General features: G+C 28.6%; 1 protein-coding gene and 1 long non-coding RNA gene across 2 annotated transcripts in view; one reads left to right on the top strand and one right to left on the bottom strand.

Moving 5' to 3' along the window:
* The window catches only part of LOC114130544 (uncharacterized), a 489,967-nt gene that overhangs the window by 275,242 nt on the left and 191,120 nt on the right, over positions 1 to 23,605 (top strand). The gene's annotated exons all lie outside the window — the stretch shown is intronic.
* LOC126552157 (uncharacterized) lies at positions 3,527 to 4,407 on the bottom strand. Its single transcript, XR_007605994.1, has 3 exons — positions 4,266 to 4,407; positions 3,941 to 4,117; positions 3,527 to 3,653 (listed from the first exon to the last, which is right to left on the bottom strand). It is a non-coding gene; the product is annotated as an uncharacterized LOC126552157 (long non-coding RNA).

Raw genomic sequence — 23,605 nt, 5'->3', positions numbered from 1 at the left:
TTATGCACCCTAAAATAATTGTTGGGATCTCTTTTTCCGTTTAATGTTTATACAACAGACTAATACAAAATTATTTAAGGTTAAACAAATGTCCATCCAGTAAACCTTATATAGCATTTCGACTATTTTAATGAACTATTGTAAGTAAATGTATGTATTTTAAATATCTTCGAGTTGAATAACCAAATATCGGCTTCTTGTACTGTTTTCCAAATCTGAGCACAACATCGCATTTGATCCACGGTAGTGTCCACTGATTTGTTTAAGTTCAGTAGGTACTTATAATAACTCCCAAAATATAACGTAATATTATTATTATACTTATTAGAGACGAGCGCTAGTATGCTTTTATATAATATGCATAATAGTAATATAATAACAATAAAACATGTATATTTTTGTACTAGAACAAACTCCTTGTAACAGTTATTATTAGTAGCTGAACTTCCGACCAGTCTCATTATTTCGTCAAAAACAAAAACCGTTGACGTCGTGCCAACGAGCGTCAAAAATGAAATTCATTTAGCCCCTCCTCGAAGTTTACGCCTTCGCCACCCGCTAGCGTTTGCTGTTATTATATAATTATTATTACCATCGTTATATTAACCGTTACCGTCGTTATAAATTGTGGAAAAGTATGAAATTCCATAGTTCTACCTGACGAAGGTACTGCGAAGGACACGTCATGTCGGGGCGTGTACCTACCTATATATCATAATGCGTAAACACCCGATAATTATATTACATATTCTTAAAAAAAAAAAATAAACCACTTTTTTGACGGTCAAAGAAGGACTAGTACCTACTGTGTAGATACTATCGAAGCACCGACTTCCACAACTAGTTTATTTCCGTTTAACAATGACCGCGTACACGAATACATCCCTGCAGCCATACTGTAATACTGTACTTTAAAGTTTGGTATTTCTTGGAGATTTTGAATTTGACCTATACCTCACACAATTAAGTTTTTTTTAGAACATAAAAATATTAGACTACACTGAATGGAATTACAAAATATAATATAGCAATTTTTATAAAACAACACTTAATATTTCAAAAACATAATTAATAAATTTTAAAATAATGACTATTGTTTGATGAAAAAATCACCCATCGTATAGATATTACCTACACCCATAAAAATGTCTCTGGTGAGTAAATAATTTTGTATTATAATTATATAACAGCCGTTTCAGAGATAATCAACTTTCTTTTGTGATTGTAACTTTGACATTGACCATGCAGTTCCTTTTTAATTATTGCACACGTTTGGTTTATAATTTCCCTACATCAAATTCTACGTTAAGTCTAATGGTATTATTGACTTATATATAATATATATGTATACAGAGTATTATTATAATAAATTATTAATTTTCTGAGAAGCTATAGTTTCCCTAGTCCAAAAAGATTTGAATATATAATATATAAGTTAATGTTTTTTCGATTTCTATCGTTAACGATACTATTATAATACGCGTCGTAGGTGATACACTATTATTATAATACAAACATTTACCTATCGTCTATAAATTGCGTGTCTAGTGATATTGTGTGTCTGGAGATGGGTAATAGTTTATAAATATTGTTAAATTGTGAGTTCAAATAAAGGTGTATTTAACTTAATAATACTTGAATATTGAAAAATGTATTTATGATAAATTTAAATTTAAAAACTATTTATATTCTTTAAAAATATTAGGCTAAAATTGAGATATATGTATTAATATTCACTGTAATTGATAGGTTATTGGTTAGGATGCATTTCTCAGATTGTTGTTGCACTAAAACAAAAAAATAAATAATTCAAATTATAGTACTAAAAAAAAAAAATGTAATCCTAAAATAAAAATTTTGATGCCGTTAATAATAATAAATTATTATATTATATACAATTTATAAAATAATTCAGCCTTTTTTATTTCTTTAATATTTTAAACACTCAATACTTCATTGTTACAAAAATACTGAATAAATACAACGATAACGGAGATAATAACCGAAACGATGAATAATTTTTGGATATATTATGGTAATCTTTGATCTAGGTCTTTTGAATTTTCAGTACTTCTAGACTGCTGGTCACTCTAGACCCATCAATATTATAGTCACACCTAAGCTATTTCATATATTTTAAGTATTCAAGATAACATTTTTAAATTTCACTTTGCAATCTAAAGTAACTCGTGAATATAGAGAATAAATGGATCTAAAATATTTATGTGTAGTTTGTGTTAAAATGAATAGCCAACAAAATATTTAAGTGAAAATGTTCATAAAAAAACTGTATAATCAGTAAAAATCGGTACCCGCCGTTTTTCCCGAATCGAAATTCCCGAATGAACTTTTTCCCGAATGTCGTTTTATCCGAAAATCCGAAAACCCGAAACCTTTTTTCCCGAACGACTTTTTCCCGACGGTTATTGTTTCCGAAATAAAAATTTTTAAAAATTTAAAAATGTTGTTATAACTGTGAGCTGTAATGACTAGGTATGTATTTTCTATACATTATAACTAAAATACAGCTGTTGCTATACATTCTAATCTTTTCTAATCTTTTCTAATCTTTTCTAATCTTTTCTAATCTTTTTTTTCTCCGTGCGATAAACGGGCACATGTAGAATCGCATGTTTGCCATTATTGCACTTTACCGTCGCTGATTTATATTTTACACCGATATTATTATTATTATTATCGTTTGGAAAGGCGTTCGGGAAAAAAGGTTTCGGGTTTTCGGATTTTCGGATAAAATACCATTCGGGAATTTTGATTCGGGAAAAATACCGGTAACCGTAAAAATCAGTAGTTGAGTAGTATAACTAAAATTTTAACTGAATTTGAAAATTAATTACTGTATTTTATTACGTTAATAGGATATTACAACTAGTTACTCATAGGCGTTCTCGCAGGAGATAGATGCTCCACCAAGGTCCTTTATTTTCTTGCATATTAGTAATACACGTTTTGCCTACTTTTGGTAACTTTTACGGCTTATGATGTAACCATTTTTTCCATCCCCTTTCATTGAAAGATCCTAAGAACGCAACTGTAGTTATTACATTTTAAAATTATTATACTTTAATTTTTAGTAAAATAATATTTTTATTAGTTTAACTTAAGTAAGAATAAAAAAAAAGACACACTAATGTAAGCTTTCCTATTTATCAACTATTAATAACTGAAAAAATTATAATTTTTTGTGGCATTTGGTATTTTCTATAATTCACAATCGCAACTTTTTTGGGTTTTCCCAGGGAAATGTATATACAAATAGTATTTTTTTAACCGTTATATTTATAGGAACGCGTGAAAAGAATTTTATAGTCGTGTGCATTTTAATAACATAATATAGTGCGTATTAATAATAATTTTTATCAATAATGCATTTCTCGTTCGTGGACAATACTCATGTGTTACGTGTATTACAATAAAGTCGATGTCTCGATGCGTACGGTAATTTCATATTATATATTCACAGACTTTTAACGTCATTTATTCGGTAGTAGAGAATATTACAATTTTATAATGAGGAGTTCATAATGGTTGTATTTATTCATCCCTTTCGTCCTAAAACTCGGCGTTCGGAAAAGTCTTTATTCTTTAGTAGAATTTTCCGTTTAAAGCATTCCACCCGGTTTTTGATGTACTTACTAAAAAACAAAAAAAAACAAAATACAGAATTATGTTTAATTTTAAAATTTCTTCTTGATTGTTATAAACAATTATTTTTTTCTATATACATAGTACATACATATGTGCATAAATTATGTGGGTCAATTAAATGTACAATTTTATAATCTTTAATCTTTTCTATAATCACTTAAATAGGTCTTTTTAATAAATATAATCCAAATTAAAATAAACCGGTAACATAATGATACTACGACATAAAAACTTTTTTAAAAATAAATTGTCATCAATAATAGTTATTACCAACCTGGAATCATATGCCCGCAAATATATTATACACAGCAGAACAGCATACACATACATATTATATTATGTACATTGTACATATTATAATATGCGTAACATAATTTGACCTTTTTTCGAATTTCATATTATATTTTAAGATCCCATATAATACTATATTATGTATATAGTATATTATTACCTGTAACACGATTGACGAAATAATACAAATATAAACGTGTAAAATAAATCCTGGAATGTATTGAAATCGTAAGATTACTTCGTATTAGGTAAAAATAATATATTATTATAATATTATAATTGGTGGCAAATAGACACTTTGAACATACCGAAATACTAACTGGGGAAAATCGACACTGTTTTTGGAAAATTTTTATTTTGAACCTCGCCGACAGATTTACACATTATTTTTACACACCCTCTGCTGAATACGTATCCGGACGAGTGATGGGACTTGCACGGTTCGTCAACGCATAATTGGTTGTTAATCACTATTGCAGCCGACATCGTTATGTGCGGCGAGTTCGTTAAAAATTACGTGATCGCGGATCGACGGTCCAATTTAAACCAACGGAACTCCAAATATACCAACGGTGGCAGCATATTATAAATATTTTATTTATACAGTCCTGCGAACATACTTTACCTCTGCGGTTCGTGTTTGTTTTGTTTTTCGCCAAAAAAGCCGACCTGGGCGCAATATAGTCGTCCGGCAATCGGCCGCGTCGAAATTTATTAAATAAATACAATAGGTCGTTACACGCGCGCGTATAGGTACCCTGCACAGTTATTATATTGATGTTGTAAACACGGCTTCCGTCAAAATCGTTTTTATCGCGTACCTACGCCAAATTAACTGGTTTTAGACCGCACGTCTATCACCGGAAATATTTTAATAATTATTATTATCACCGTCATTATAAATTATTATTGTTTTACGCGGGTCCACTCGCGTATAGTGTACGCTATTCGTCTACACTGCTGACTGTCGGTCGGTATTGCGTATATTGATAATAATCATCGTTACGGATTTATAATTTGCCAATACCGTTTGCCCGTATAATTAGCACACGCCTCTGCGGCCAATTTGTCATTATTGTTAAAACTTTAAAACAACATCACAATGCGCGGTTAATTAGCATTCGGCGGCTGTGGGCGAAAACAAAAAAGTTGTTATTCGAAACAATTTTACGGACATTATTTGTTGTTGTTTTAATGGAAAAGAACTAATCAATTAACATTTTCACGTTTTGTATATTATTACGTTATTATACTTTACGTACCTCCTACCGTGGCAAAACTATTATTTCGAAATTGTATAGAGTCATTATTATATTAATAAACATAATATTATACTGTCTAAACAACGTTTAGGTAATAATACTATAATTATTATTATTTTGAACAACTGTTACTCGCGCCTTTCATGACATAATATTATAATTGTATTAAAATATTGCTACGTTTGTTTTACACAGTAGGTGGACAATAAAATACAGCAACTATATGGTTTTTACGATTGTTGTAAGCAGTCACTTACTTGATTTCGCTAACGAAAAAAAAAAACAGCAAAAATGATGTATTTTCAACGACGAAGTCATTATCGATCCGATTAAAATTTAAACTAAATCATCTCTTTTACGTGTATTTCGTATCTCCAAATCGTAATATTATCTATAATTTTGATTGTATTATATTTTATTGATAGAATTATAATAATATTAAACCACGCGTACAAAGATTTATAAAATCATGGTAACGCGTTATGTCGCGATGTAACGACGGCTCAATCTTTATTATTAGATTACACAAAACGAGTACAATTACGTAAACGATTTCATTTTATTTTTATATTGTTAAGAACTCCTACGAATATTTTGTGAACAGATCTTGTGTACGCGTTGCTACTGAGATATTAATTAACAATCGAATTAAAAACAAAACAAAAAAAAAAAAAAAAAAATAATAATAATCGTGATGTTTCGACCCGTGGAATCGAGTTACCACGCTATGATTTTAATTTAATTCCAGCTCTGTATTTTTAATTTATTATCGTTCGTTTTTTATGTTTCTTTTCGAGAAATTACTCATGCTTTATGTTTCTCGCTATGTAATGGTTTTACATTTTTACATATTTAATCTATATAACAATACAACACACAATTATCCTAATTATATTACACGAGAAATTATGTGTGTATGAAGTAATAGACTTAAGCATTATAATACTGTTCGATTATTGGCATTTTGTAAGAATAATACAGTTTTTTTAAATTATGAGTAATAAAATAGTATAGTTTAAAAATTATAGGAATTCATATTAATCTATTAGAATTACATAATTTTTAAAAAAATGTCTAAGTATAATAATAATTATAAATATAATTTTGCTTTTATTTTATGTCTTTGTAACAATACTTAAGGACTATCGTACTTAGAATATGATATGATCCATTTTATGAGTCTATGATCATGATTTTGAAAACCATTACCTATAAAATGTATTTTTTTTTGGGTTCAAAAATGCTGTTTGCGAATTAAAAGACATAGGTATAATAATATATTTAATGAAAAAAAAAATTAGAAAGAAATGTAGACATGAAATTGGATTTCTATTATAGATATTTATTTTAGTAAATCAGTAACAATTGATTTAAATGTTTAAAAAAAATTACTATAATTAATAGTTTAATAAGGAGGAATAGATCTCGTTAAACAAAATTAATTATGGATTATTTAGAATCGTAACAAAAATCGATATACTAATCTAAATGTTTGAAAAAACAACATTTTGTAGTCCATAGGTGTAAAAAGTGTATCCTTAAATAAATGTAAGAAATCAGAACTTGAATAAAATAATTGATAAAAGAACACATAGGTTTAGTATGTTTTGTAAATCATGTATACATCTTTTACCTAATTGAATTCACATTAAAATATATTAATTGTCATCAATCGATTTCCATATTACAATAAAAACTATAAGAAGTTCTACTACACTGTATTGCGAAAACGAATTTCCAATCATCTTACGAACGGCAGTTTACGGTTGTAAACGATACAATTTTTTTTTTTACACATAAAATACCGTCGATACAAGGGTCGGTGATAAATTTACGTTGAACAGTTTCTTTTTTTTTTCACCGAAGATTATTTTATTGCGGTTTGTTGACTCTTTTTTTTTAGCAAGCGAACGGGATCAGTATAACAAACGCTGGCAGAAATGTGCATCCAATTCCGAGATAGCTGTGAGGGACTTAACCCGCGAACGCGTAAATATATATAGTACCGACCGACCTAATCTCGCTTAACTGCAGTTGATCGTTAATAAATCGTTGTATCACAGTGTTCACTCACCCTGTATTGATCCAGTGCCGCGCGAAGTATCCACATCTAGGATTTATCATTTTCACGTCGCCCTACATTTTAGTCGTTATGCACACATCGTAATGTTTCCGCACATCGATAGCGACATTTTGAGCGCAGCATTCGACCATGGGCGATGTACGCCGAATTAGCCATTTTATACGTTTACACCGCATATACCTGAAACTATATATGGAGTATGCTGTAGTATTGAATAGATGCCAATCAACTGCAGCGGTGGTCGGTTCGAACAGTTTTTCGTATTTTATTTCCGAGAGGTCTATAAATAGCTAGTAATATTATTTTCTATAATAATATTTAGGAGATAAATTAATAAAATATATTTTGTACATTTATTTTGAAAAAAAAAATAGTGAATCTATCTTTCCTCTACTTTTGGATCGATTGCGTGTATATAATAGCGCATCTGAATTTTTTTTCTATTTAATATATTATGTTGCCAAATGGATCCTATTATATAAAAGCCGTCTTTGATGTGAAGGTTTTTTCCTTATTGGTATTTACTTAAAAAAAAATTCCGAGGCGCATTTTGATTATTTTTTTTTTCATTATTCTTTGAATTTTTAATAATAATAGCGGTCACAGGTTACTTATCTCGCGGGCTTACCAACTCGACAGATTTATGAACAAAAATCATATTGTAACGCTGAAAATATTAATATTAGTAGGTGCGAGAAAAATAAATAAATAAAAAAAAATCATTCACGGAATTCTCGAAAGGAAAACTGTGCATCTTGTCGATATCGTTAAAAGTGATTGATAAAAGCCAAAACCAATAACATTTATTTTCATTTCAATACAACTTCATTGAATACTTGTAGTTTCATTATTGTTGTATGTGTTATTATTATGCAGGAATGTTGAAGAAACTTGCAATATATTTATTAAAATAATCGTTACATTAAAAAATTGTTTTTATATTTTACAATATAAATGGTTTTAAGGAATTTCGAAGTTTTAATTTTAAATTAAATTCAATAGTTATTTGATCAAACTAAAATGTATATAAAAACGAATATTATTATATAACAAAAAAAACATACATATATAGCTTTAAAATAAATAACATCAATAACGTAAAATACATACCTAATGTTTATTAAGTAATATAGTATCATCATAATTATTAGGTTCTATCATAACCAAACCGTATAATTGATATATGTTTTAAAGTATATTTTTATTATTTATATAAATGATACGTAACTATTCAAATAATTGAATATTGCTGCATTTATATTTTATATTTTAATACATTTCCTTTTTAATATTATTTTTTATGGAAATAATACCAACCGTTGATGCATAATAAATAATTGAACCCACAATAGTACAATACTTATGATCGATACATACTACTGTTATACTACTCAATCTCATTATTTTAAAACAATATTAGTTAAGATCCACATTTCACACAGAAAAAAATACGGTCGTTTTAATTTCGTGTTTTTACATGCGCTGTGTCCAACACAGTTTTAATAACTTAGGTATAACCTTAGTTTATTCAAGCAACACACAGTTTAAAATGTATACAATAGGTATGTAAAATGAACCGATACATAGTATATAAAATTAATGAATAATATTTTTATTTAAGGCAAAATCAGTTTCAAAGATATTGAAATTTTATTATAATTGATCAAAGTTTGGAACATAATATTATTGTATAAAATTATTTTCAAATACCAAAATTCTACAAAATAAATAATTTATTAATACCCTTTTTTAAAAAGTAAAAAAAAAATTAGACAACTAATTTAAAATATGGCTAGTAATGAAAGTTAATTAATAAAACAAAAACAATAAGACTAATGTATTTTTAATTAAAATCAAATTATAAAATTCCTTCAATATTCATAAGAAGACGCCCCCCGCATGAGTTGTCTCCATTTGAAGTGCGTAACATAGAAAATGTACACTCTACAAATCACGTTTACCTCTGTTAGCTTAAAAGTTAGAGAAAATCGACCTACAATGAAACTTGATGGTAAGAACATAATCTGTGTTTGTATATTGGTTTTGTATGATACTTTAATTTTTTAGCAAGTTATACGTATATAATACGTAGCATAAATTAAAAATGCTCATAACTCACTTAAAAACTGAATAATCGTAAAAAAAACAACATATGAACATCAATAATGTTTTTACTAGCAAGTTTCATAAAGGTCGTTTTCTCTAGTTTTTAAAACAGTAGAGCTATACGGCCTAAACGTAATCTGCTGAACGTAAATTTTCCATGTTACGCACTTGTAAGACGGAGACAACGCATGCGAGTATGGGGTATTTTTAATAGAAAATTGTATTTATATGACCAACATTATACGTTTGATATGTGATCAGAAGTTATGAAAATTGTATTAATATTATTTGTATAAACGACACTAAACTAACAGTTCAATGTTAAAAATAACTAAATGAATACATATATTTCTTTTAATAATCATTGGTTGGTTTTTGATTATACTCGCAATATTTTTGGTATTGATTTAACATATTAAAGAATAAAGTGATATTAAAAATAGTATAAACAATTGTAACGATTCAATTTTTCTTTGAAAAATATATCGAAATAAAGAATAATATACTAGAGCATGGACTTGCCCACGTTCGTTGTGTTACGATGAATAATCGAGTTTTGTTAACTTTGGTACCAACATTTTTATTTAAATGTTGATTTAAAATTTATATTTACTAAAAACAAAAATATCAATTATCTTAAAATCTTTTATTTACTTAAAAATTAGTATATCAATTTTGTTAAATTTCTTGTCGTACATGAGGGGATGTAACCAGCTAGTTTTTATACTCAAGTCCACGTTCCTGCAGTATACGTCTTCTTTAACTCGGTCGAAAAATATTACATTTATTATCAATATGTATATTTTACACAGACAATGTATTTACAGCGTATGCACATGTACGCAGTTAATACATCGAGTGTGAAATCAAATGATTTATTCAATATTATTTTTTTATTGCGTGCACTCACACTGTGAAATCGTGTGTTATTAAAAAAAAATATGTATAAACCTTACAATCGTACGTACTACCATTAATTATTCATACAATAAGCGTCAAAGTTTTGCAAATAACGAATACTATTATAGTTTTCGTACACTCGTATGATTTTAAAATAGTCATTTCATTTCAGTATCGCGAATACTGCAATCATACTCATAAATATATAAACACATTTTCGTGCGATTAATATTAATAATAACACAATAATGGAAATTCGTAGAATAAATATGAAAAGTTCTATACCGTCAATTGAGTCTACAAAAATGGTCAAAAACATTCTTTCGATTTTTTTTATAAAATATATTATGGTTTACAGGTTAATCATTTTTTTATTTATATAAAGTACAATAAGCACCATAGATTACAACTGAGAATATTTTAATTAAATACTATTTTAGTTATTTTTCTGAAATTGGGTATACTAATTTTAGTGGTTTATATTGTACTTACATATAACATTTATTTTATTTCATTCATTTTCTTTTACTCATATTTTAATGAGTTTTTAAATGTTAAACTCAAAATCGTATACATTTTTACCTACCTTTATGAGTGAATTTATTCGGAAACAATGATCAATTTTGTTGTATTTTGGAGTATTTGAGTATTAGTCAATTGTATTAAATAAATAGGCAACTAATTGGTGACTAAAACAATGAAATATATAGAGTACTGCAATATTACTTGATTTTTTCAAGCATTAAAAGATTTTTTTAATTTAAAAATGTCATCGAAATTCTATTTTTGTAATTCAGTTAATAAATATAGAATTAGTATCTAGTAAATTGTCTACGACGGTGTCTCGTTTCTTAGATGAGTCACTATTTAATTAATATTATCACTCATGGTGAGCTTTCCACAAATATTATTTATCTAACGTGATACTAACAAAATCTATAACTTATTGTCCCGCCGCTAAAAAACAATAGGCACGTACATAATTTATAAAATATATATGACTTATAAAATTTAGAACTTGCAAAAATCGTCTTATAACAAAGGATAAACCTCGAAATTTCAATTCACAGCAAATATTTGGTTCACAAAGAAAATAAAAGTGCTCAGTACTCGTATATCAATAGTTCACTAGTGCCTTATACGTTTTAATAATAAATGAATTTACTTACTATATATTATAAAGATAACAAATATTATTTAATCATTTAATTTTAATCTTAAGTTATCGTATTTGAGTTTACTTTAATTTAATCTCGAATTTGTTCGTATGATTCAAAATAATGACATTATTACGACCACATAATATTTTATCGTGTTTATTTGTGAAATTAAGTGACTCTACGTTGATGCCGATTGCATGGCGTTACTCCGATCGAATGAAGAGGTGATAAAAGCTAGTTATTCAACATTTTCTGTGTTTCCACACTACCACATGAACTACCCTATCGGAATTCATTTCCTCACCTACCCCACACGGACCAATCAGCTATTACCGCTCCAGCGTTGGACGACCAAAAGCCATAAACATTTTGATTCCGGGCACAGACTCGAAATTATATCGGAAATAACATTATTTTAATTTAATGTAATATCGTAAAATGTGCCAATAAAATATCGTCAAATGCGTATTTAATACTTATTCTATATTATTATTATTATTATTCGGTTATCGGGGGACTCTGCTATACGCATAGTATAATAACAAAAAAAAAAACACGTATACATACATAAACACACCCTTAGGTAATATAAAAACGAATGTAACCAATAAAATATGATATTATCGGCCAAATATGGTGCGTTATTATTATAAAGTATTTAGGAGTGGAAAACAAATATTATTACTTACCCCTCCCCCAACGTTTCTACAAAGAACCGGGTCTATACGATTAAAAAACGTCATCTTTGCTAAATACATTAAAATAACATTCGGATAAATGAAATTTAAAGGTCATTGAGAGGTTATTATTGTAAGGTATCTACCCGATTCAGCGATACGTATAATCAATGGTAAAATATTACAACACAGTAGTTTCGTTATTATTTTTATAATATTATTATAAATTATAATTCGTTCGATATTAAATATAAAATAAACTGCAAAAACGATATTTCATTTCTAGTCTTATTGTTGTTTATTTACTTATAAACATTAACCATATACAAGTGGCTTTTTCAATATTATTTAAATTATGTAATTTCATGTTGGATGATAATCATTCGATATTTGATTTAATTTTATAGTGGATATATTGAAAGGTTGGTTGGGTATTTATATTCATACAAAATAATATTTCTTGGAAACATAATATATAATATCGTGCATTAAAATAAAAATGATATTTAAGAATGCAACGATCATGGACTTTTGAAGAACTAATATAAAAATCATAATCGTTAACTTTAATAAATATTGTAATAATGAAACAGAGTTATAAATATTTTCACTTGTAGATTTAATTTCCATATAATAAGATAAATAAAACTACAATATATAATAAATCATACTATTATAAACTATCAAACTATTATACTATTCGAACTATAGAAATATTCTTTTAGATAAAAAAAAAAATATTACTGTTTTGCCATTAAATTAATACCATTCTAAATAGAATTTCAAATACGTTATAAAATAGCATGCAGTGCTAGCGATACCGAATGACCCGTAACCCGCTAGAAATCTTATCGACGTGATATAGCTTAAGTTATCATTCTACTTGCGATTGTAGTCCATGCGATGGAACGAATATTGTGTATCCGAACAATTACGAAACGGTGACATGCCAGTATTAAACACCCGAGACGTTGAAAATATTGTAGACCCTCGTCGTTTGGTGACGATTTATAATGCTCATAACTTTAAATTTATATAAAATTTGACAGCCGAGTAGGTCCTGGAGATTTTCACGGACTACCGATGACACCGACACCGCCGACGCCGTCTCTCGGAAATGATCAATTCAATATTAATAATCTTCATTTTATATAATATCGACACAAATTTTACGTTCGTATAAAGATATGCGATTTTATTTTGAAACTCGTTAAATATATTAATATACGACCGTCACCGACGTCGTGTATTATAGTAGTTCACCGATAATATTCCACCGTTTTTAGATTTAATCGTCTGAATAAATATTGCAAAACCTACATCACATAACACAAATCGCAATCGCATTGTCGACGGTTTATCCACAGATTCCGTCCCTACAAAATTCAAAGTACTCGTATATGTTTTCCGTCAGATTTATAAATTTATAATCAACTTCCCGGACATAATAAGTAGTCTATATAAAAGAACATTTTAGCCGATTTGTATCGAAATACTTTAAGCGCATTACATTCCTGTACATTTTACACTCGTATTATTCTATTGTCAGTTTTGTATTATATTATAAACAAAATATAATACATATATTATTCACAGAAAAAATGTATCATTTTAACATAGTTTTAATAAACTTCTTATGTGCTTATAGTATAGTTTTTGTATATTTTTATAGGGTAGGTACAAACATAACGAATATTGTTTTGTTTATAGAAATGTCACGATAGACATAATATTGTATATTACAATAATGTATTAACATTCTTATTTAATTATGATACTATAAAAAATACATAAATGATCAAAACATACACAGTAGGGATATTTTTTTATTAAATTATTCTAAAAAAAAAAAACAAATCTATTATCTTTCTATCGATTCATTTCTCATAATTATCTTATAATTATCTTACGAGATAATCTTATCTAAATTTGTATATGAACTTTTACATTTTAATAAATCTCAATGCATGTACGTTAAATAAACATTCGATTATTACTTATTACATTGATTAAAATATTATTGGAGAGAATATTCAATTTTTCTCTTGCTATTTCTTATTCTCTCCAAACATCTCACGTATCTTCACTTCTTAAAACGTTAATTAATGTGATTTTAATAGCTGCCCAGATTTATCGGTATTACTTTCAAGTTACAACATATACAGGGTACAAGACGCATTTTCCATAGTAGCTCACGAGTATACCTGTATAATATTATGTTAACGAATTCGGTTTTAGCAATTTTTCTCAATAAAACATAATATTAAAAATCTCGCTCATACGTATATACTTGCAATTGCAGCTGTCTCGTCACTAGTCGTATCAAAACGGCGATTCAGTAATCCAAAACGAAATTCGTTCAAAAGGTTTCTTCGAAGGAAAACCTAACTTCAGACATGCAATGATATAATAATATACGTATATATGATGTGCAAATGTTTAAAAGACGTCGCGTGTAGAGTTGCGCTTTATTTCTGCGTCGGCACCGACGTTCAGTTTTATCCGAATAAATAGTCAGCAAACGTAATTGATGTGCCTACATTATATTATTTATTGATATTCACCGGAGAACCAATGCAATGAGAACAAATGGTTAGTACGCAAATTATACGTTGCTCCAATCTCGTGTATAATATGAATTCGCGGGCATTATATTTGCACTCGCAACTACGGTGTCAATATACTACATCCACGTGAAGTTAACGTTTACGGCGGTAGTGATTCGTTCCAAGTCCCATACGATACCTATACGATTGGATCAAAGGCATTTCTATATAACTACATACTATTGGTATGAATACGTATATTTAGTCCCCCGAGAGTAGGTTCAACGGCGCGTATATGAAATGAAATATATACTACAAACACACAGTAAATAATTATTGTATGCTTAAATCCCGTTTAATATGATGTATTCTAAGTGGCTTTTTATGAGTCTGGGTGGCAAAAAAGTACACACTCATACATACAAAGGTACACAAACCAACTACCCGAAACTGGTGCCGTTTGTAGGTACCTATATTAGGTAATGAAAAATGAAAAATTAACAACATCGGTCGATTGCGCGGATCAAAGACGTAGGTAGGTACAAAAATTAAAAACGAAAAGTAAAAGCAATCGGTATTAATTGAAAAAGAAAAACATACAATGCTAAACGAAGTGAACCCGCTCGTGAATAATCAAAGCCAACAACGTTAAAAACTCAAACGTAAACTAATTTGTGTCAAACGTTTGGATTTTTTTTTCTCTCTACTAATTAAACGGAAAGTTTGAAACGTGCGTATATATGCGTTATAGCGTACCTACCTTTAAATTCTTCACAGATAGCATAAAGTGTTTCCTGATATTGTACAGTTTTATTATTTATAATTGTGATTATTATATTCAACCCACAAAAAAAAAAAAATCAAGACATAGCTCATTTTTCAAACTATGCTAATTTTTTCGATTACTCGTAAATATATAGGACGCCGGTGGCAGTGTCGAAGACTGGCATTAAGTCTAACGCTCAACGTAAACGGTCTATTTACCTCAGTAAAATTATGTTTTTACTTGTACGAAAACTGATTTTCTCCAGAATACGTTTAACAATGGCCTTCCGATTTGTCTTCTATAAATATAAAAATAACATGGAAATCTGTCAAAAAATGTAATCTCGATCGGACCACTCGGACCCCACACGGAAATATTATATACGTATTACGTTCCATGGCGAATGTATTTCGGGTGTAGTCACGGTTTGTGTACTTTTCTTCTCCTTCATATTTGCTTGTAAAAAAGAGAAGAAGATTAAACGAGGACTACGCAAAGTCAATTTTCGCGACAGCTTGTTGGATATTGAGACAAAACCCCAACAAACTAAAGTACGTCGCGGTCGTTGGTCAAATGTCTTTTTCAAAAAAATATGTAAAAAAAAAAAAGAAAAAAAAGAAAACGACATTTTTATAAAACTAAAACAAACAATAGGTAAAATTTGTCCAAGTCATAAATATGTTTTCGTGTAAAAAAGTTTTTTTCGTACTAAAAAACACATTTTTACTAAAGGTAAAACATATATAAATGTATTTATCCTATTCGTATCTTATACGTAGATGTGGGTCAACACTGTTCACTGAACACTGAACAGTATAGAAACTCGGCATCTATATTATAGTATAAAAGTTCAAGAAAAAATAACAGATCGGGTGATGAAAAAACCGTATTCAATAATACATAGACATTATTTGAAGTGCATACAGATCGAAGATTTCAAATAGATTTATTTATATTTGAGTTACCGATAGTATATATTTTTCATATTATTATGATTTTATGTATTACATTGTATATCATTAATGGTTATAATGTTTATTGTTGAAATACCATAGCTTGGTGACGGCTACAGTGTTGAATTCGAAGTTATTTCTAGGAAAATAAAGATTTTCGTTATTATATTTCCGCTATAATATTATAAACTACTTGAAATTTTAATTTAATGTATAAATTTATCAATACAGCAATCGTCATGGAAATTTAAAAAAAAAATACATATTATTTACACGTCTAAACACTCACTAAGTAAAACAAAATTAAAGCTTTAATAAATAACTAGTAATGACATACGATTGTTTAAATTTTTAGATAGTATCAAAATCTGTTGGCGATTGCTGCAGATTATTATGAAGTATCTAATATTGCGATTTAAATATTTAATTTGAAACGAATAAAATTCATTTGGGATATAGGACTACTGATCAATAACGGCACTGACTAGTATACTGTTAGATATTATCGTACGGCTAAAAATAGTAATTTACTATATTATTTTGTTTTATTTTATAGTTAAAGAATTTACCAAATTCATTTTTAATAGATACATATACACAAAGTTTATTAAATTTTATTTTTAAATATTAAACTAATATTATAATTATTATGTATAAGTGTATAACTTAAGTGAAATTTCAGACTTAAAATAATTACAAATTGTCAATTAACTCACACGTGTTAGTTAAATGTGCAATAAAAATGTATACATTGCAAAGTAATGCAAATGTCAAAATAGGAAAACTTTTACCACCGTGCAAAATATTTTAGTGATAAGATAATAATGGTATGTTACACGTTGTACGTATATTATATTTAAGCTATACGTAGACGTCAAAATTCCAATTCCGATATGTGTTTTTCAAAAACGCATGGGTCCGAGATCACGAGAATTCGAGTTGACAGATACATCAAAATATCAAATGTTCAAATATTCCCTCCCACACAGTGAATAATATTAGTATATGAAGAATATTATGTAGATACAGACCGATAGATTGATAGATATATCGATAGTCACAATATATTATGTAAAAGATTCGGTAAACGGTAAACAGGAAAGACGTTGTGAAACGATAAAATTGATCACTATAACTAGCTCCTACTATCATGTGTATATATATATATATTATATATGAACGTTGTTTGTTCGACGAACTAAAAAATAAAAAACGGTTCCTTATTTCCGTTTCTAAAGAGCATTAAAATATAAAGTTGTCACACATCTCGAATTTATTCACTAGATAGGTAATATTATAATGCCGTCTACTGTCGAGCACCATCGTTGTTATGTACTATATTAAAAATTTACCTTTGAGCACAAAATAACATAACATGCAGGAGAATGAAATGAGCGATTATGAAATCGTTCTTTGAAAATCGTTTGGATTTAGATTGCCTATAGTATATACAATTAATATTTTACACACACGCGCGAGCATACAATAACAATAAAATTTTACATTTTAATAATATGGTAATGAATTTATTAGAGTAGCTGCAGACCTTCACGTTCCGTCATATTGTACGCGTGGTAAAGCAATCGAACTCGGTAGAATTATAATTACTCGTTAAAAGTAATTGGACCGCTCTCGCCGCGCGTCGATATTATATTATATTATATTATTATTATTTTTTTTTTTTTAATTAAACCCCCACGTTGTTTTACGCCGGCGTTTTCAACGGATTCGTGATAGGTGTATAAAAACAATATTTTCGTCTATCGTAGATTTTTCAATTAAACGATTTTAATCGTTGTCATGATTAAACTACGGTAATGAACTCGTCTGATTGAATTTGCTTTGCAGCAAGTTGTTTGAGTGGTCTACTACCGCCGCCGTCTACGGCAATCCGTGTGCTGCAGTTTAAATCTCCGAAATGCTTTCTTTTTAACAAAACTTATTTTTTTTCTTTTATTTTTTACTGGTTACTTCGATTAACGGCTTAAAATACGCCTACGATTTCTATGTATCGACGCTAAGGTCATCGCTGACCGCTCTTGCTGAAAATAATAATAAGTAAAACGAAGTATAATATATTATCATTTTCTACCTACACGTTTACCGTTAAATATTACTTTTCATGAATTTTACGTATTATGTAGGTGTACAACAAGGGTACACACTTGTTTTTTATTATAATATTTTTTTTTTATGTTTTGGGTAGGTATACAAACCTTCTAAAGTTCAGTTATTTCTGTTGAGCAAAATAATTTACATTTTTTTGAATAAAATATTCTTCGGTGTCGGGTCGCCAAAACTGTTATATATATATATTTAGTTACATGTGTACATTCTAGGTCCGATGTAAACTATCCGTTTGTTTTTTCTCAGTTTTAAGGTAGACACGAACTTCATAAATACAAAAACAATTTCGTGGGCTTTAATTTTTAATGCATCTAGGCACGTATAAATACAGGTTTCGTGTCACCAAAAGATTATCGTAAAATATTAATGCTTTTAAGTACTATAACAATATTTATTATAATAATATTACTAATATATCATTATTGTTGTATTATTATATTTGTATTTTGTGTATCAAATAATCAACCAATTTCACTTAAAACTAAAAAAAAAAAAAAAAAAAAAAAACACGAGTAGTGTTATCGTGTAAATTTAATATAATATTTGATTATCTTCTGACATTTTACTGTTACGGATATATTTTAACGTTTAAAACGTTTACGTACACGTAGAGATAATAATAATAGAAAAAAAGCGTTACCAAAAACTTCTATTATTTTATGTTTGTTATTTGAGTAACGTCTTTTAAGCAATGTGTGTTTTGCATACAAGTATCGACACCAAAAATAAAATAACTATATACATAGAATAAAAAAATACAATTGATAAAAATACGTCTATCCTATTTTTATATTGGCATAATGATATTTTTTGTGCACGCATAAGATAAAATATGGTAATCGATGACCGAAAATCAGTTATTATTATTATTATTATTATTATACTGCAAAACCGTTCATGATGTTATTAATTATTATTCATCAAAACTGTTCATATTATTTTTGCATCACCCGAATGAAACATTTTGAAAATTATAAAATATCGACAGGGCATCTATATAATTACAACACGTTTTACGACCATGGAGATATTCATCGTGTAGCCGCGGATGTTCGAGTTTACGCCAACCATTGTTGTACATATTATTATTTTTATCGGACAACAATGCAACATAGCATCTGTGTTCAACACGTGACAATTAAAAAAAAATGCATCATATTATGTACCCACAAAAACTCAATGTGCATTTGTGCCTGTGAAGTATGAAAAAAAAAATAACGAAATCAAGAAATTTTAAATAATTGTAGTGCCGTAACAATACAAAATGTATACTTCCGTCGTCGTTTACAATATAATATAAAAATATTATAATCGTGCGTTTCTGTACATAGATATTGAATAATATATAAATATTTTATAATGTTGTGTATAGTGTATTGTGTTTCGAGAAGACAGAAAAGTGTAAAAACGAAAAAAAAGATTTCGTATTGTTTTAAATATTAATCGACAAACGGTCGGCATAATAATAAACCACAATATCGGTTCAAAAAATAATTGACATCGTTGCGCGCCCGCTTTTTGCCGCGATAAAAGTCTGAACAATAGTGAACACCTTGCACGTCCGGTTCAATGGTCCTGACCTTTGCGCTAGCCATATGAGTCGACGTCGAAGTGGTTGTATATAAATAAAAACAAACACAATAAAAAAATAAAACCCTGTCGCCACTGCAGTGCAGGTTCGTTATTTTTTGTTATAGGGGTGGATACCATGCTCCGCATACTATAATATAATAATATAAATATATAATATATACATGTATAGGTGTAATATAATAATTTCGTGACAGTAATAATTGCACCTCGGGGGATGGTTTATTGTGGTTTGGACGAAAAAAAAATGCGACAGAAATAGGGTGTCGAGAGAGTACACAGCGCCGCGTACAGAACGCGATGCGGCAAAAGGGGAACGAAAGGAGAATATGATAAGTAGTGTCGCGGTGTATATATATAGCAAGGGAGTATAATACACACACATACACATATATGTATATATATATATAGGAATGGAGGTCGGGGAGTTTGACTTACAACGAAAACCATTTGCTCACGTCGACTCATCTCGTCTCGCGTGGGATGTACCCCGCGAAAATTCGACGACAACGTTGTTATTATTTCTTTTTTTTTTCGGCCGAAAAGTACACACCTGAGGTGATAAATCACCCAACCCCTACCCCTTATAGGCGCACACACACCAAAGTCTGTAACAGAGAAGGGACGCCGTGCCCTCGCACCACCCGACAGTAACACTGCTCCGGTGAAGTATGCTCGTCAGAATTATTTCTTCATTAGAGACTCGAAAATCGTCGTCCGCGTTACGATATGATATTATTATATGCGCCGACAACACGAAAACTCCATTAAACGCAATAATAATAACAATAATAATATTTCGTGTTATATTATTATACAAAAAGGGTACTATTATAATACACAAAGACACACACATACGCAGATACACTCGGCGGGTTCACCGACTAGCTGCGTATCCTTTTGCCCGTCGCCACCATCGCCGCGCACACGCAAAAGTCAATTTATGTATAGGACGAACAATACAAATACATTTTGATTTCAGTTTGGCATCCTCTCGCCCCTCCCCGGGGCCAAAGACGATAACTCGTTGTGATGAGGTATTGATATAATAACGACAAAATATGTAATTCGAATAATAGCTTGTTGACTCAAAAAAAAAAAAAAAATTAAGAATTTCACCGCCAAAATTGCTTGTATTATTGTTAAAGCGATGGTACCCCGTGATTAAAATCGTGTCCGACAAAAAATAGACACCCACATGATGTACCTATAGCACTGAGTATTAGTGCCGTTTTATTGTTATATATTGCTATCCGGTTTGATACTATGCGTCTAAAAAGATTGCGTGCGTTAAAGTGCCAATGGTCTAACCGTGTTACGATTAAATAAAAAAATACTCTGATTAATAATTATTAGTATAATATGAACTAGTAGTAGGTACATAATAAGATAAGATTTTTTTGTAGTACTGTTGTATTAGTGGCAGGAAATAACGAATGTTCAACGCACGTACGGAACAAACTACACTATATAATAATATGCGATCGTTTTAAAATAATTATAACTAAAATATATATTAACGACGCTGTACGTATTATTATTATTATTATAGTAATTATAAAGAATATTATTGTTAACAATAATAATATGACTGTCAGACTGCGTACAGATTATATTATGGAATTCAAGAAACCGTGTAGAACTAGAGTTTTAATAAGGGGCTTGACGTGTATACAATTTTAAACATTTTCAAGAGATTTTAAATTCCAGTTAAGAGCTTTTTACACGCGGGATCCCATGTCATTGTCGTTTTCGGTTTTTGTAATTAAATATAATTAAAAACGTTAACGCAGATTAACTATTAATTTTTAACTGATAGATAACACGCCGCTTATACTGTAATCTTAGAGTTGATGATAATCGTTAACTCGTAAAGGGATATTTTTTATAAAAATATTGTACAGCTGAATACTGTAATACTGTTAACGTATTTATTTTACAAAAATTAAAGAAGTCAAAATATTTTTTCCTTTTTTTTAAAAACATCTATTACCTAAGGTTTTGTTTTTTCGATAATATGTCATCGTTATTTCTAAAGCAGTATTGGTACAACTTGAGTTTTTCTTTTAAAACTTCTAATTAAGGAGTAACAACTACTGTTATCATTGTATGTCTGTTTTTATACAAAAAAATCACTAGCGTAACGTCATCTTATTCGAACACATAATTTTCTGGTTATGAAGTTAGGTAATACACGTTTGTTGAGATAATATTATGACATTATTAATCACAATAGCAAAAATAAATCGATGGAGGACAAATTTATTAGGTACCTAACAATAATATTATATTCAATAATATAATGTTCTGTATACATATAATATTGTTTTCATTTTTATAAATTATTTGATTCAAAGTTAGTACCTTTTGTCATTATAATATAAAAGCAACGGCGTGTTATTATATATCAGTAGTTATAATATCGAAATTTTTAGTACCCAGGTTAAAATGCTAATATATTATATTTTATTTCTGGAAATAAAATTTTATAGCATTTAAAACCATACAAATTTGCTATAACATGGTTTTAAATAATTCAATATCGTTAAACGTTCTATAAAAATGTCAAATTATAACTTACTTATTTAAATTACGGATTTTTTTAACTTAACGTTTGAAAGTTTAAGAAAGATGCTAAAAATCGGTAACTTTCTATTTAAGAAGGAATTAAAAAACCATAAATATTTGTACGGTTAGCAGATGAAAAAAAAATAAAAAAGAAACTAACTCAATAAGACATCAATAAAATATGGACATATTATTTTAAATAAATTGAGTAAACAATAATCGAAATTACTCCCTGAATAATAGATGATAAGTGTGAGAAAATAAAATTATGAACTTTTTAAATATTACATTACAAAACAACTTATTATATTGATGATAAAATAAAAATTATGTCAAAAACTATAAACAATTATTAACATTTTAAAAATCTCAAAATTTTAAATTTCTATTTTCGGCGTCAAAAAACAATTTTTCTGCTTATACATTTTTAGCGTTTTATAAAAATATGCTAATGCTAGTAATCCTCCGGAGGTATTAAGTTTTTGTTTGGCATTTTTTTGAATTGAGTCTTAATCCGATCATATTATAATACCCTGCAGGATACGTTCTTAATGCTGAGAAATGTCCTCGAAATTAGGTCTTAACGTGGAAGTAATTTCGACGCAACATGAACGATTTAATGTAAAATATATAAATATATGTTTCAGACGTTATTATATGATATGATATTATTTAAAATTTCGTCCGTTCATCCGTATAAAGATATTATTATTTTGAATGTTGTCTCGTCGTTTTCTCCGACCACCGTTTTTTTTTTTTACAATCAAATAATAATAATATCACAATATATAACAATAATAATTTGCGATAATATAATATAATGTGTCGTGTGCCTTCGTCCTAATAACATTATATTATTGTGTCACGACTCTTGAGGTAGATGTTACACATAATATTATATTATTATATA

The sequence above is a fragment of the Aphis gossypii genome, chromosome X (assembly GCF_020184175.1).
Source record: "Aphis gossypii isolate Hap1 chromosome X, ASM2018417v2, whole genome shotgun sequence".
In the NCBI taxonomy this organism is placed as follows: domain Eukaryota; kingdom Metazoa; phylum Arthropoda; class Insecta; order Hemiptera; family Aphididae; genus Aphis; species Aphis gossypii.
Note: the sequence above shows the minus strand (reverse complement) of the source record. Positions and strands in the feature narration are given on the sequence as shown.